The following is a 13,821-nucleotide window of genomic DNA, read 5'->3' as shown; positions in this document are numbered from 1 at the left end:
GACTTTCCTTGCTATATTAGTTAGAGCCAGTTGGTATTTTTGATAGGTATACGACTGCCCTGTCAAATTTTGGCGCCGTTGCCGGGGAGGTGGCGCAATTTTGTTGCTTTATTTAAGTTTGTTTCTCGTCTCAAGGAATTTATTCCTTGAGACTGATCTCATTTGTTTGCAAAGTTGTTGATTAGCTTTGCAGGTTATTAGTTGCTTTGTGAAATCTATTTGCCAGAATGCCTAAGTTAGCCAGCCATTCAGAGCCTACGGTGGAGTCACTTCCAAAAGGTTTCCTTTTAGCCATTACTGATCAGGGAAATTTTTGAATCCACCCATCTTATATACAGCTGGTAGAGAGAAATCTCTTTAGGGGGGTACATGAAGAAGATCCATGCAGGCATATAAAGCTTTTTACGGAGTATTGCTCTACCATTCCTCTTTCTGCTGGGGTGACACAAGACAAAGTGAAGGGAGCCCTCTTTCCCTTTTCTTTAGCTGATGATGCCCGGGAGTGGTTGAGAGATCTTGATAGAGAGGCAGCCGGTGTAGCCGACTGGAATTCCCTTGCTTTGGCCTTTTACAGGCGATATTTCCGTAGCGCACAAATAACTTGAGAGCTCAGATTAGTTCTTTTGAGCAGCTACCTACTGAAAATTTGAATGGGGCTTGGGCAAGGTTCAATAAGCTTGTCCGTTCTGTGCCTCATCACGGGTTCAAGCGATGGTTCATTTGTACCCAATTCTACAATGGGTTATATCGGAACGAGAGAGCTATTCTTGACAGCGTGGCTAAGGGGAGATTCACGAAGAATGTTGAAGTTGACCAGGGGTGGCGTCTCATTGAAGAGATGGCTATTCATGTCTCGGAATATGGAAATCCCTGAGGTAGTGAGCAAGTTGTTGAGTCAGCAGCTGCTGCAGTGGAAGGTCCTAGCAAAAGTCTAGGTAATGTGGAGACTGCAAGTTTCAAAGTAGAGTGCTCGGGTTTGTTCGACATCGAGTATGTTGAGCTATGTGGTAGATGTGGTATGGAAGGGCATGACCCTATTGGATTCCTGGCGAGTACAGAACGTGTCCTTGCTTATCAGAAATACAAGCAAGGAGTTCCTTTTTCTCATTTGTACGAAGAAATAAGGAATGCTCCCACTCTTTATACGCCAGTGCCGCAACCCGTTCCTCCTCCTGCGAGTCAAGAAATCGCCGAACTGAAATCTTTTATGTTTAGCATAACACAACAATTTGAGGAGAAGTGCAATAGGAAAGAAAATGTCATAGCAGAGTTGCGAGAACAAGTCGCGCAGTTAACACTCGCGAAAGACCAAGCCGAGCTTCTACCGACATGCAATTCAGCCAATGCAATGAATCTCCAAGTTGGCCTCACTCATGAAGGGCCAAAAGCACCAGTAGACGAGGTTTTGATAGCTGAAGATACTTCGGAGGATGATATAGACGAGTTTCTGGACGAAATTGTTGCTGCGTGTGTTCCAAACACTCGATCGAGTGAAAAATCTACTCGATCGAGTGATTTAATTCATCCTGTCAGTCGATCGAGTGATAATTGTAGTCGATCGAGCAGTGCAGAAATCGAAGATGGTCGATCGTGTGATAAAGGTGCTCGATCGAGCAAAGCAAAAAAAGGGAATGGTCAATCGAGTGAGGAAAGTGGTCGATCGAGTATTTCTCAACAAGAAATCACTCGATCGAGTGATAAAAGTACTCGATCGAGTACCAGAAGCAGCGGAGACCCTATTTTTCTATCTAATTCCGCTACCGTGTCGTCTTCCTCTGCTGTGGAGACGTCACGCACTGATAAAGGTAAAGAAAAAGTTGTGGGTTCACTCATTGCTACCAGAGTGCCCTTCCCGGGTCATCTGAAGGACGCAAAGATCGAGCAACAGTACGGTAAGTTTGTGGACGTCGTGAAGAACCTCCAGGTAACTGTCCCTTTTACCGAACTTGTTACTCAGGTACCTACTTATGCTAAGTTTATGAAAGATACTGTGACGCGTAAGAGAGATTTAAGTGAGTTTGAGACAGTTTCGTTTATGGAAGAGTCTAGTAACTTGCTTTTAAAGAAGGCTCTCCCTAAAATAAAAGACCCGGGCAGCTTTTCTATTACCTGTATTATAGGCAATGTGGTTATTGATAAGGCTCTTTGTGACTTAGGAGCCAGTGTTAGTGTCATACCCCTATCTGTCTGCAAGAAACTGAACATGAGTCATCTTAAAGTGACTAACATTACCCTACAGATGGCTGATAGATCTGTTAGGAAGCCTTTAGGTGTCGTAGATGACGTGCCTGTGAAAATAGGCAAACTCTTTATTCAAGTGGATTTCATTGTTTTAGATATAGCTGAGGACACCCGGACCCCAATTATCTTTGGAAGACCCTTCCTTTGCACAGCTGGGGCCGTTATTGATGTCAAACATGGGCGTTTGACTCCTGCAGTAGGGGACGACGCGATCACTTTCAGTCTGCCTAGTACTTTGGCTCGGCCAATGATAGTGGATACTTGCTATTCGGTTGATATTATTGACGAGTCTATTTATGACTTCTGGTCGGGTTCTTTTATGAAGGACCCACTAGAAGCTCTCATGCTTTTTTATGTGTGTGCAGATAACCCAGATGACAGTGACGCTGTGATGGATTTGCTTGTTGATGATTTAGATGAGCCTGAACATACTGAAGCTGAGGGAGAACAAGTGGAACAGATGATTAGCACTCTTTGCTCCATTGAGGTAAAGGTACTGGAGCGTAAGCCTCTCCCTTCTCATCTTAAATATGTTTTCTTAGACGATACAGAGCAATATCTAGTCATTGTTAGTGCTAAGCTTAATGATGATCAGCTGACTTCTTTGTTAGCTGTACTTAATAAAAACAGGAAAGCACTGGGTTATTCATTGGACGATATCAAGGGGATTAGTCCTGATATTTGTATGCACAGGATAGAGCTGGAGGAAGATCACAAACCTTGCGAGACGGGTCGGTCGGCAGAGCCGGAAAGATGCGAGATGTTGTGATGGCTGAGGTAATGAAGCTGCTTGACGCATGTATTATTTATTCTGTTGGTCACTCTAAATGGGTGAGTCCAGTACAGGTGGTCCCGAAGAAAGGAGGGACAACTGTAGTTAAGAATGATAAGGATGGGTTAATACCTACTCGAGTAGTGACTGGTTAGCGGATGTGCATAGACTACAGACAGCTTAATGCCGCCACCAAGAAAGATCACTTCCCCCTTCATTTTATTGATCAAATGGTAGAAAGGTTAGCTTCTCATAAATTTTTCTGCTATTTAGACGGGTATTCCGGGTTCTTTCAGATCCCTATTCACCCAGACGATCAAGCTAAGACCACATTTACTTGTCCTCAGGGCGTTTTTGCTTATCGCAGGATGCCTTTTGGTTTGTGTAATGCCCCTGCCACCTTTCAAAGGTGTATGATGGGGATATTTTCAGAGTATATTGAGTCTATTATGGAAGTTTTCATGGATGATTTCAGTGTCTATGGAAGTGATTTTTCTAACTGTCTGTCTAACCTTGAGAAAGTGTTGGAGCGCTGTATTGAGGTTAATCTTATGCAGAACTGGGAGAAGTGCCACTTCATGGTCAACGAGGGAGTTGTCTTAGGGCACTTAGTTTCTAATAGGGGAATAGAGGTTGATAAAGCAAAGGTGGAAGTGATTCAACAATTACCACCTCCTGTCAATGTTAAGGGGGTGAGGAGTTTCCTTGGCCACGCCGGCTTTTATCGCCGGTTTATCAAGGACTTCTCAAAAATTGCTAAACCACTTACACAGTTGCTACTTAAGGATGCCCCTTTTGTGTTTACTGATGAGTGTCTTTCTGCTTTTAACAGGTTAAAGCAGGCTTTAGTCTCTGCGCCGATCATACAACCCCAGATCGGGACTTGTCGTTTGAGATTATGTGTGATGCCAGTGACTATGCACTAGGAGCGGTGCTAGGCCAAAGGAAAGACAAAGCTTTGAATGCTATCTACTATGCGATCCGAACTCTGGATGAGGCTCAAGTGAAGTACACTACCACAGAAAAAGAGCTGTTAGCTGTAGTTTATGCCTTAGAGAAGTTTCGTTCTTATTTAGTTGGGTCAGAAGTTACTGTTTTTGCTGACCATGCAGCTTTGAGGCATCTTCTTGCTAAGAAGGAGGCTAAACCACGGCTACTGAGATGGATACTCCTTCTTCAGGAGTTTGATTTGCAGATCAAGGATAAGAAAGGAGCTGAGAACGTCGTAGTTGATCACTTGTCGCGACTGATGCGACAAGAAGGGGAAGATTCTCTACCTATTGATGATTCTTTTCCTGACGATACTTTAATTGCTGTTATATCGTCTATTGTTAACCAAGAACCTTGGTATGCAGATATAGCTAACTTCGTTGTCAGTAGCAAGCTGCCGCCTGACCTTCCTCATCAGCAGAGGAAGCGTTTTCTGTATAACGCTAAGCAGTACTTCTGGGATGATCTTTATTTGTTTAAGGAATGTGAAGACGGTCTCTACAGATGGTGTATTCCGCAGTGGGAGGCTAAAGTAGTCCTGGAAGGCTGTCACTCCTCTTCTTATGGTGGTCACCACGGTCCATCGCGCACCGTGGCTAAGGTACTTCAGTCTGGTTTTTACTGGCCTTCTTTGTTTGCTGATGCTAAGTCTTTTGTTTCAGCTTGTGATGCTTGCCAACAATCAGGAAACATCTCGAAGAGACATGAGATGCCATAAAATGGTATCTTAGAGGTTGAGGTTTTCGATGTCTGGGGCATTGATTTCCAAGGACCGTTCCCGTCTAGTAAAGGTAACAGGTATATCTTAGTGGCTGTTGATTATGTGTCGAAATGGGTTGAGGCAATTGCTTCACCTCATTGTGATGCCAAGACCGTGATAAAAATGTTCAAAAAGGTCATATTTCCCCGATTTGGTGTCCCTAGGGTCGTCATTAGTGATGGGGGAATGAAGTTTAATGAAAAGAAACTAACTTCTATTCTGTCTAAAGTTGGTGTCCAACACCGGCGTGGTTTGGGGTATCATCCCCAAACTAGTGGTCAGGTTGAGGTCTCTAATCGCGAGTTGAAAGAGATCATGTCTAAGGTAGTTTCTAAATCACGGAAGGACTGGAGTCTTAAACTAGAAGACATAATATGGGCTTACAGAACTGCCTTTAAGACACAAATTGGTGCATCACCTTATAGGTTAGTTTATGGGAAATCATGTCACTTACCTGTTGAATTGGAATGTAAAGCTTGGTGGGCAATTTTTGAGCTTAACTTTGATCCTAAGTTGTGTGGTCAGAATCGTCTTTTGCAGCTAGATGAGTTGGAAGAGTTTAGGCTTAATGCCTATGATAGCTCACGCATTTACAAGAAGAAGACGAAGAGATAGGATGACAAGAGAATTCTACCTCGGGAGTTTCATGTTGGGCAAAAAGTGCTGCTGTTTAATGCCCGATTGAGATTGTTTCCTGGCAAGCTGAAGTCCAGGTGGAGTGGTCCTTATACGGTGATAGCTGTTACCAAGTTTGGATCCGTGGAGCTCAAAGATTCCGAAGGTAATAGGTTCAAGGTGAATGGGCAATACGTGAAGCATTATCACGAGGCAAATGAAGCAGACAAACGTGTTGAAGTCTTGTACTTCGATGAGCTAGACGCGCCAGTTAATTGATGCCAGAAAGGTCGTGCGGGACCTCTTAAACCAAAGACTCTCGGGAGGCAGCCGGATCGTTTTATTGTACTTTTGTTGAACATTTTATTTTTCTTTAGCTTTAAGTTGAACTTTAGACGCTGTTTTACGAACTTTATACGCCCTCCTTGCTTTTTAACGCGTATTTGCAGGTCCAGTCACTCGATCGAGTAGTTTTTCTACTCGATCGAGCACTTTTGGGTGATTATTCACTCGATCGAGTGATATTCTTGCTCGATCGACCAAATGCAAATCCACGCTTACTCGATCGAGTGGTTTTCTACTCGATCAAGTCCTTCCATATTCTAGTTTACTCGATCGAGCTGTTCCAAGTTGCTCGATCGAGTAGTTATGTCATCCAGCTGCTGTTTTCCGTCTATGGAGCTACTGATTGACTTTCTTTGACCTCCCATGTTCATGGTCGGTTTGGGGAGGTCCCTCTATAAGACGTTTTGTAAGTTTTCCGACTCCACTCCTCCTTTTCTCTTCAGTTTGCATTTCTTTCCCTATTTTTGGTACAATGAGGGCATTGTACGGTTTGGTTTGGGGAGGTATGCATCCATATCTGTGTCTGCATGTTTTCTTGCATTTTTGCTGCACGTTTAATTATTTTAGCATCCATTGTTGTTTTATTTAATTCAAAAGAAAATCACAAAAAAATAAAAAAAAATCAAAAAAAATTTCACGTTTAATTTGAGTCGGAACGTTTGAACTTTGACGCTACATTGAATCTTTACGTGAGCCTTGCATATTCTTGACATTTAGTTGGCATGATTGTGTGCATGATCTACGAGTTTTTGTTTCTTTCCTATCTGAACGAATAGACTTGATTCATTATATCGGCAAGCTACATTACATTCTGAGGTTAGAGCTTAATAAACTGGTGACATTCATGACCAGTTTCATTTAGGATGTGAGTAGTACTCCCTTTAAAGCATGTAACATCAATTTGCATAAGCATGAGTCTAGTCTTCTTAATACCTGTATGCATTCGTTCTGTGGATGGTGACACATGTTAGGAGAGGCAGTCCCCTTTATTTCATTCTACCCATGAGCCCCACATAGCCAAATTGCCTTTTTGTCCTTTTAACTACTTTCTATAATACTTCCTACCCTAGCCGAGCTAGTGACGAGTAGTTGTTGGAATGTTTTATTGCAATATGGTTATTTTATCTGATTTCAGAAGTTGGTGGAAGAACTGAAGGGAATGAAAAAAAGTGATGGATGAAAAATGAAAAAAATGGAAAAAGAAAAGAAAAGAAGAAAAAAAAGAAAGAAAAATCATCTGTGAAAAAAAATGAGAAATTATATAATGATTTTCACTCCCATGTTTTATTTATATCTTATGGGGAGTTGATGAGTTTGTTGTGGTGTTCGTGAGTAGAGTGCATGATTTTTGCACCGTTTCATCTTGTTATATTGAGTACGAAGTTGGGATGCAGTTCAAATTTGGATTTCCTTGTTGCTAGCCTGGCTATTAACTCCACATATCCAAATTCATCTTAGCCCCTTCTTACCCATTACCTCACTTACCCAAATGTAAGTCCTCGGCATGTGTCTTGGTCATTAGTGTGGTTGGAATGCATATGTACGGTTGTAGAGACTTTATTCATGTTAACTGCATGCATGTTCTTATGGGTCGAGTTAGGTGAGTGTCTTTACTTCTTCCCATCTTTCACATATATATACTCACCTTGTGCCTAATTTGGAGTGATGAGCGACCCGTGAGAGTCCGATATCTTATGAGTCTTGCAAGGTCGACGGTTCAATAAGTTTGAAACATTGATTTAACTCGTTTGCACTTCTCATTTGCCACTTTGTCAGTTACTGCATTAAATTGGTTTCAGTGGGTGATTTGTAGCTAATGCGTTGGTCCCGTTCCACTGTTTGTTCTTAGTTGCATTCATATTTGCTTGGGGACAAGCAAAGGTTTGGTTTGGGGAGATTTGATGCGTGTATTTTATATAAGGTTTTTACCTCATTTTTACACGCATTTCTGTACTATTTATGTAGCATCAAGCTACAAATACCCCCGAATATGCTACTTTGGTTCGTTTTATGTAATTTGAAGGAATTGACCAAAGAGGAGCTAAATCGAGCCTAATTTGTCCCAGTTGCATGCATTTATGGAGAATAAGGAGCCGGAGCTTGGAATCTAACGCTTGGAAGACGCGTGAGCTGGTTTCGGGAAGTAATTCAAGGTCTAACGTGCTTAGATAGCTCGATCGAGTAGTTTTTCTACTCGATTGAATGCTTTATTTGCTCAAGGTTGCTCGATCGAGCAGTCCAAGTTAACACAAGAGAAGACTTTGCAAGGAGTGCCCGATCGAGTGGTTTATTTCCACTCGATCGAGTGGTTTGGTGCTAGTTTGCTCGATCGAGTGGTTTTTTTCCACTCGATCGAGTAGTTTGTCCTGCTTTAGTTATTTTCCGCCTAATTATCTTATGGGCTTTTGTAATTAGTCCATAGATTAGGTTTAGGATGGATTTTTCGCATAAGACTGAGAGAGGAACTACGTACTCTCTATCTCGTTCACTTTCACTGTACCTCAGACTACTGTTCTGAAATTTGTTCTTCCTTTACACTTTGCTACTCGAATTTGGATTTACGATTGGTATTTTATTCTTCCGTCATCCCTTAATCACAATTATTGCTTTAATTCCTTCTTCCCTTTATTGTTGTTATTGTTCCTTTATTCAATCCTTCATTAGTTTTATTATCATGTTTAGTTTTAATTATCTATTTGTTGTTATTGTTGGTAATTCAATAATGTCGAGTAGCTAATTCCCTTCTGCTAAGACTAAAGGCGATCCATAATTATGAGGGAATAGTAATCGTTTTATTAGGTTAATGCTGGTATAATCTTTGTTGTTAACTGCTGCAATTAACTGTATCTGTCTATTTGAGTCGACGCATTTAGGCATTTATATCTTAGTGACCCTTGACCTGGACCGAAAGGTTGGAATAGGCGAGACTAGTAGCGAACAATAGAGCATTATAGTTAGGGCGAAAGCTAAGCTATTTGTGCTTTAGGGCGAATTGAGACCGAAAGGAGATATTCACTGCTCCTCAGACCGTATATGCATTGACCTGAGACCTAGATTGCTTGACTGAATGATTATGGTGAACCGTCTGTCTTAGCTGTTTTCTCTACTTGATTTATCTTTATTCTCTTATTTTCTCTTCCTTATCCTTATCATTAGTTTAGAATCAATCATTTGAAAACCCCCCTAATTTGTTACCGAGACGGACTTAGACTAACCTGACATTTTCCCATCTCCCTGTGGATTCGACCTGACTTCCCTAGCTATATTAGTTAGAGCCAGTTAGTATTTTTGATAGGTATACGACTGCACTGTCAGTGGACGTAGGTTTCGACTTGTGAAACTGAACCCCCTCAAAATTTCTTGTGTCATTTACATTTCGCATTTATTGTTTTATTTACATACAAGTGATAGTTTAATTACTCGAGTTTAATTAATAAACATCGAATAATTAATACAATATCAATAAATCGAAAAAGTGGGAAAGAGTTCTAGACACTCAATTCACCCCCCCCCCCCCCCCTCTTGAGTATACCATTATATAAACTCTACAATTGGTATCAGAGCCTTGTGCTCTTGATTGCCTAAACGCTAGGGGTTGATCTATTTTTTTCGATTATTTTTTTTTCCGCTGCCTTACTCGTGTAGAATGGATTCCAAATACCTCAAGTGTTCGTCTTTGATCGGAAGAATTGTGGTTTATGGAAAAATATGATGACACACTATATAAAAGGAAATGATTGGGAGTGCTGGAAAATTGTTCAGAATGGTCCTATCAAAATTTTGGTTGGAACTACTAAAGGTACTTCCTATGAGAAAAAGGAAGAGGACTATATCGAGGCTGATCATAAGAAGGCCGAAAAAAATTCGAAAGCGATAATTCTACTACAAAATGGTATGACTTCAACTGAATTTGATCACTTTTCTTCTTGTATGACTGCCAAGGAGATATGGGACGGTTTGGAGTTGGCTTATGAAGGGACGTCCATTGTTAAGAAATATCATATTGATCTTTTGATTCAAAAATATGAACTATTTTCTATGGAGCCTAATGAGACACTTGATAGCATGTCAGCACGATTTTTAAGTATCATAAATGAACCAAAAAATCTAGGTTGCAAATTTGAGACCGAGGACATAGCTAGAAAAGTGCTTAGGAGCCTAACAAAAAAATGGCGTCCTAAGGTCAATATGATGGAAGAATGTCGAGACCTTACTACCCTCTCATATCAAGAACTCATTGGAGCCTTAATGGCTCATGAACTCACTTTAAATGCTGATGAAGCAGAATCGAGCACTCGAAAGAGTATGGCGCTCGCAAGTGAAAACAATGAGTCTGATCTAGAAGATGAAATAGTGTTGTTTGCAAAATGTTTTAAAAAGAGGTTTTTTAATTTTAAACAAGCTAAAACGTCTAATAACAACAACAATTCTTTCAACAAAAAATCATCTGACTCGAAAAATTCTTTTGCAAATAGAGGATGCTTCAAGTGTAGAGAATCTGATCATATAATCAAAGATTGTCCCACATGGAAGAAAATTAAAGACGAAACCCAGAGAGACAAAACTAAGAAAGAATTCAAGCAAGTCATGATGGCTTCATGCTGGGGAGATCTGGACCCTGAGGATGATGATGAATCTAAAGAAGAAGAAGTAGCAAACTTATGCTTAAGCAATGTCAGTCTAGACATTGATAATGATGATGATGATTCAAGTTCCGAATTCTGTTTCATGGGAGAATCCGATTCAGATGAAGATGAGGTGAGTTATCTAGAACTCAAGAAACGAGTTAAGAAATTATCTAAGAGTGCTTTAATTAAAAAATTTGAACAATCGTTAGATCATTGTCATGAGCAAAGTCTTGAACTAAAAGAATTAAGGGAACAAATCATGGATATTACTGAAGAAAATCAATTGCTTAAGGCAAAAGCCAAGAAATTGAAATTAAGACTACAGTTAATGATACTAAAGCCTTGAATTCAATAACAAATGAGAATAAAACTCTTGAGTCTAAGGTTGTAGCTAATGAAGCTATAACTTAAGAGCTGAAACTCAACATTAAGCAACTTCAAGCCAAGGTTATAGCTAATGATGCTATAACTCTAGAATTGAAGAACCGTAATGAACTTCTGAAAAACAAGATTGTAGCCAAAGACAATATAATCTCAGATCATAAGGATGAAATTGGTTTCCTTAGTAAGCAATTGAATGAAAAAGAGATAAATTTGATTGAGATAAAGAAGCAACATGAACAAGAAGTCGTTAATCTAAATAAACGATCTAGTAGTTCATTTAAAGAGATAAGGATTGACCATACAAAATGTCTCGAAGAAATTGAGTCCTTAAAGGAACTACTTCTTCGTGCATGTAAGGTTCACGATAAATGGGAAGGTAGTACAAAGGTATTAAACTTCCTAACTGAACAATCCGATAATAACATGAAAATGGAATTAGGGCATGAATGCTATGGTTGTAGGGATCATTCTAATTGTAAGTCTACTCCCTCAGATCGCGACTTCAAGAAAAGGAAATACGTTGACTTACCTGAGTACTTAATTTGCACTTACTGTGGTAATACAGGTCATATTCAAGTTAATTGCGTAAAACATGCTTATGATATTCGAAAGAATGTTGAAACCGTTGAAACTTGTGAAGTAGTAGTTGAAGACGATTACTCCACTATTGATGAACCTAATGACAATAAAGAAAGAAACAATGAGTTTTGATGGTTCTATGATATAAGTTTTGATTTCCAAAACAAAAAGGGTGTTCCTAAACAAAACACTAATAAAACTTTCAAAACTCAAACGAATTATGTGATGAAACCTAGAGCTTATCAGAGAATGCCTTCAAAATGAAATTTGATTAGACAAGTCTGGGTTCGGAAAGACCTAGTTTTTAGAGAAACTAACATCAAAGGACCCAACCTAGCTTGGGTACCTAAAAACTGTATTTAAATTCATCTTGCAGGTAATAGTGAAAGAAAATAATCAATGGTATCTTGATAGTGGATGTTCAAGACACATGTCTGGAGATAAAAATCTATTTCTTTCACTCAAACCATTTGATGGAGGCAAGGTTACTTTTGGTGATAACAAGAAAGGTAAAGTAGTTGGAACTGGCAAAATAGGTATATCTCCTTCTCACACTATTAGTAAAGTGTACCTTGTTGAAGGTCTTAAGCATAACCTACTAAGTATCTCACAATTATGTGATAAAGGCAACAAAGTCGTATTTCATTCATATGGTTATCGAATCATAATTGAGGGAACTAGTAATGTTATCTTAGAAGGTCAAAGAAAAAGAAATGTGTTTATGATTGATCTAAATACTATTCCTACTAATTCTTTTACTTGCATGAAAGCAACCTTGGATGATCCGTGCTTGTGGCATAAGAGATTTGCTCACATAAGTTCAATTATTTAAACAAACTCAAAAGATGGGATTTGGTAGAGGGTTTACCCTCAATCAAATTCGATCAAGAGAAGTTATGTGATTCTTGTACTCGTTGCAAGCATCTATGATCATCTTTTAAACCTAAAAGAGTTGTTTGCACTAAAGATCCCTTGGAATTAGTGCATATGAACTTGTGTGGACCAATGAAGGTAAGAAGTAGAGGTGGATCAAGGTACGTATTTGTTTAGGTAGATGATTACTCAAGGTACGTTTGGCCAATATTTTTAAACTCTAAAGATGAAACTTTTGACGAATTCGTTGTATTAATAAAACTTGCCCAAAATAAGTATAAGCACAGTCTAGTTTCTATTCGTACGGATCATGGCATCGAATTTGACAATCAAGCCTTCACTGAATATTGTAGGGAGAATGGTGTAGGACATAACTTTTCTGCACCACGAACCCCACAACAAAATGGTGTTGTTGAACGGATGAATAGAATCCTAGAGGATATGGCACGAACCATGTTATTATTTAGTGGTTTGCCTCGAAGCTTTTGGGCAGAAGCCGTAAGTACTGCATGTTATGTGCACAACCGTGCTATGATTAGACCTATTATTAAGAAAACTCCCTATGAATTACTCAGAGGGCGTAAAGCAAATATATCACACCTCCGTTGCTTTGGGAGCAAATTTTATATCCATAATAATGGCAAAAATCGGTTAAGTAAATTTGATCCCAGAAGCGATGAAGCGATATTTGTTGGTTAATCTAATCATAGCAAGGCATACAAAGTTTTCAATAAAATAACTCTATGCATAGAAGAAAGTGTACATCTTATTTTTGATGAAAATAATATGTTTGATAAGGCTGAACAGGATGATGAAGAAGATATGAATGAACCCGACTTTCGTCTTTCCAGAGATGATCCACCGGAGCTAGAAGAAGAGGAAAAAGAAATCGAAGGCACTAATGCTGAATTAGGAAATCCTTCAAATGAGAAAAATAAGAGAGCTGAAACAAAAGTTGATGATACTATTGATTCTTCTCAAAATGAAAAATTGGAATCTACGGTTATAGCTAATGAAGCTATAACCTTAGACTTAGACTCCAAGGTTATAACTGAATCCACTATAACCCAAGGGTTAGATTCAGGGGGAACCAATTTCGACTCATTTGAAGAAGAGGAACCTAGTTCACATGATGATGTGCCTAAGAAATCTCAAAAGTGGAGATGCAAGGGATCACATCCTATAGAAAGTATACTTAGGAGTCTAAACAAAGGGGTTCAAGCTCGAAGTAATTTGAATAACTTTTATTCATTCTACTCCTTCTTATCCACCATTGAACCTTCTAATATTAAAGAAGCTCTTGCTGAATCTGACTGGATTATAGCAATGCAAGAAGAGCTTCAACAATTTGAACGTAATAAAGTTTGGCACTTGGTTCCAAGACCTAAAAATCGTTCAGTTATTGGAACAAGATGGGTATCTAGGAACAAATTGGACGATTCAGGAGTCATAGTTCGAAATAAAGCCAGGTTGGTTATACAAGGTTACAATCAACAAGAAGGAATCGACTATGATGAGACGTTTGCTCCTGTAGCAAGACTAAAGCAATTCATCTACTAATTGTCCTTGCTGCACATGAGAAGATGAAGCTATTTCAAATGGACGTTAAGACTGCATTTCTTAATGGTTATTTC

This window comes from Silene latifolia, chromosome X (genome assembly GCF_048544455.1).
Source record: "Silene latifolia isolate original U9 population chromosome X, ASM4854445v1, whole genome shotgun sequence".
In the NCBI taxonomy this organism is placed as follows: domain Eukaryota; kingdom Viridiplantae; phylum Streptophyta; class Magnoliopsida; order Caryophyllales; family Caryophyllaceae; genus Silene; species Silene latifolia.
The sequence above is the reverse complement of the archived record's forward strand: the minus strand, read 5'-3'. Positions refer to the sequence as shown.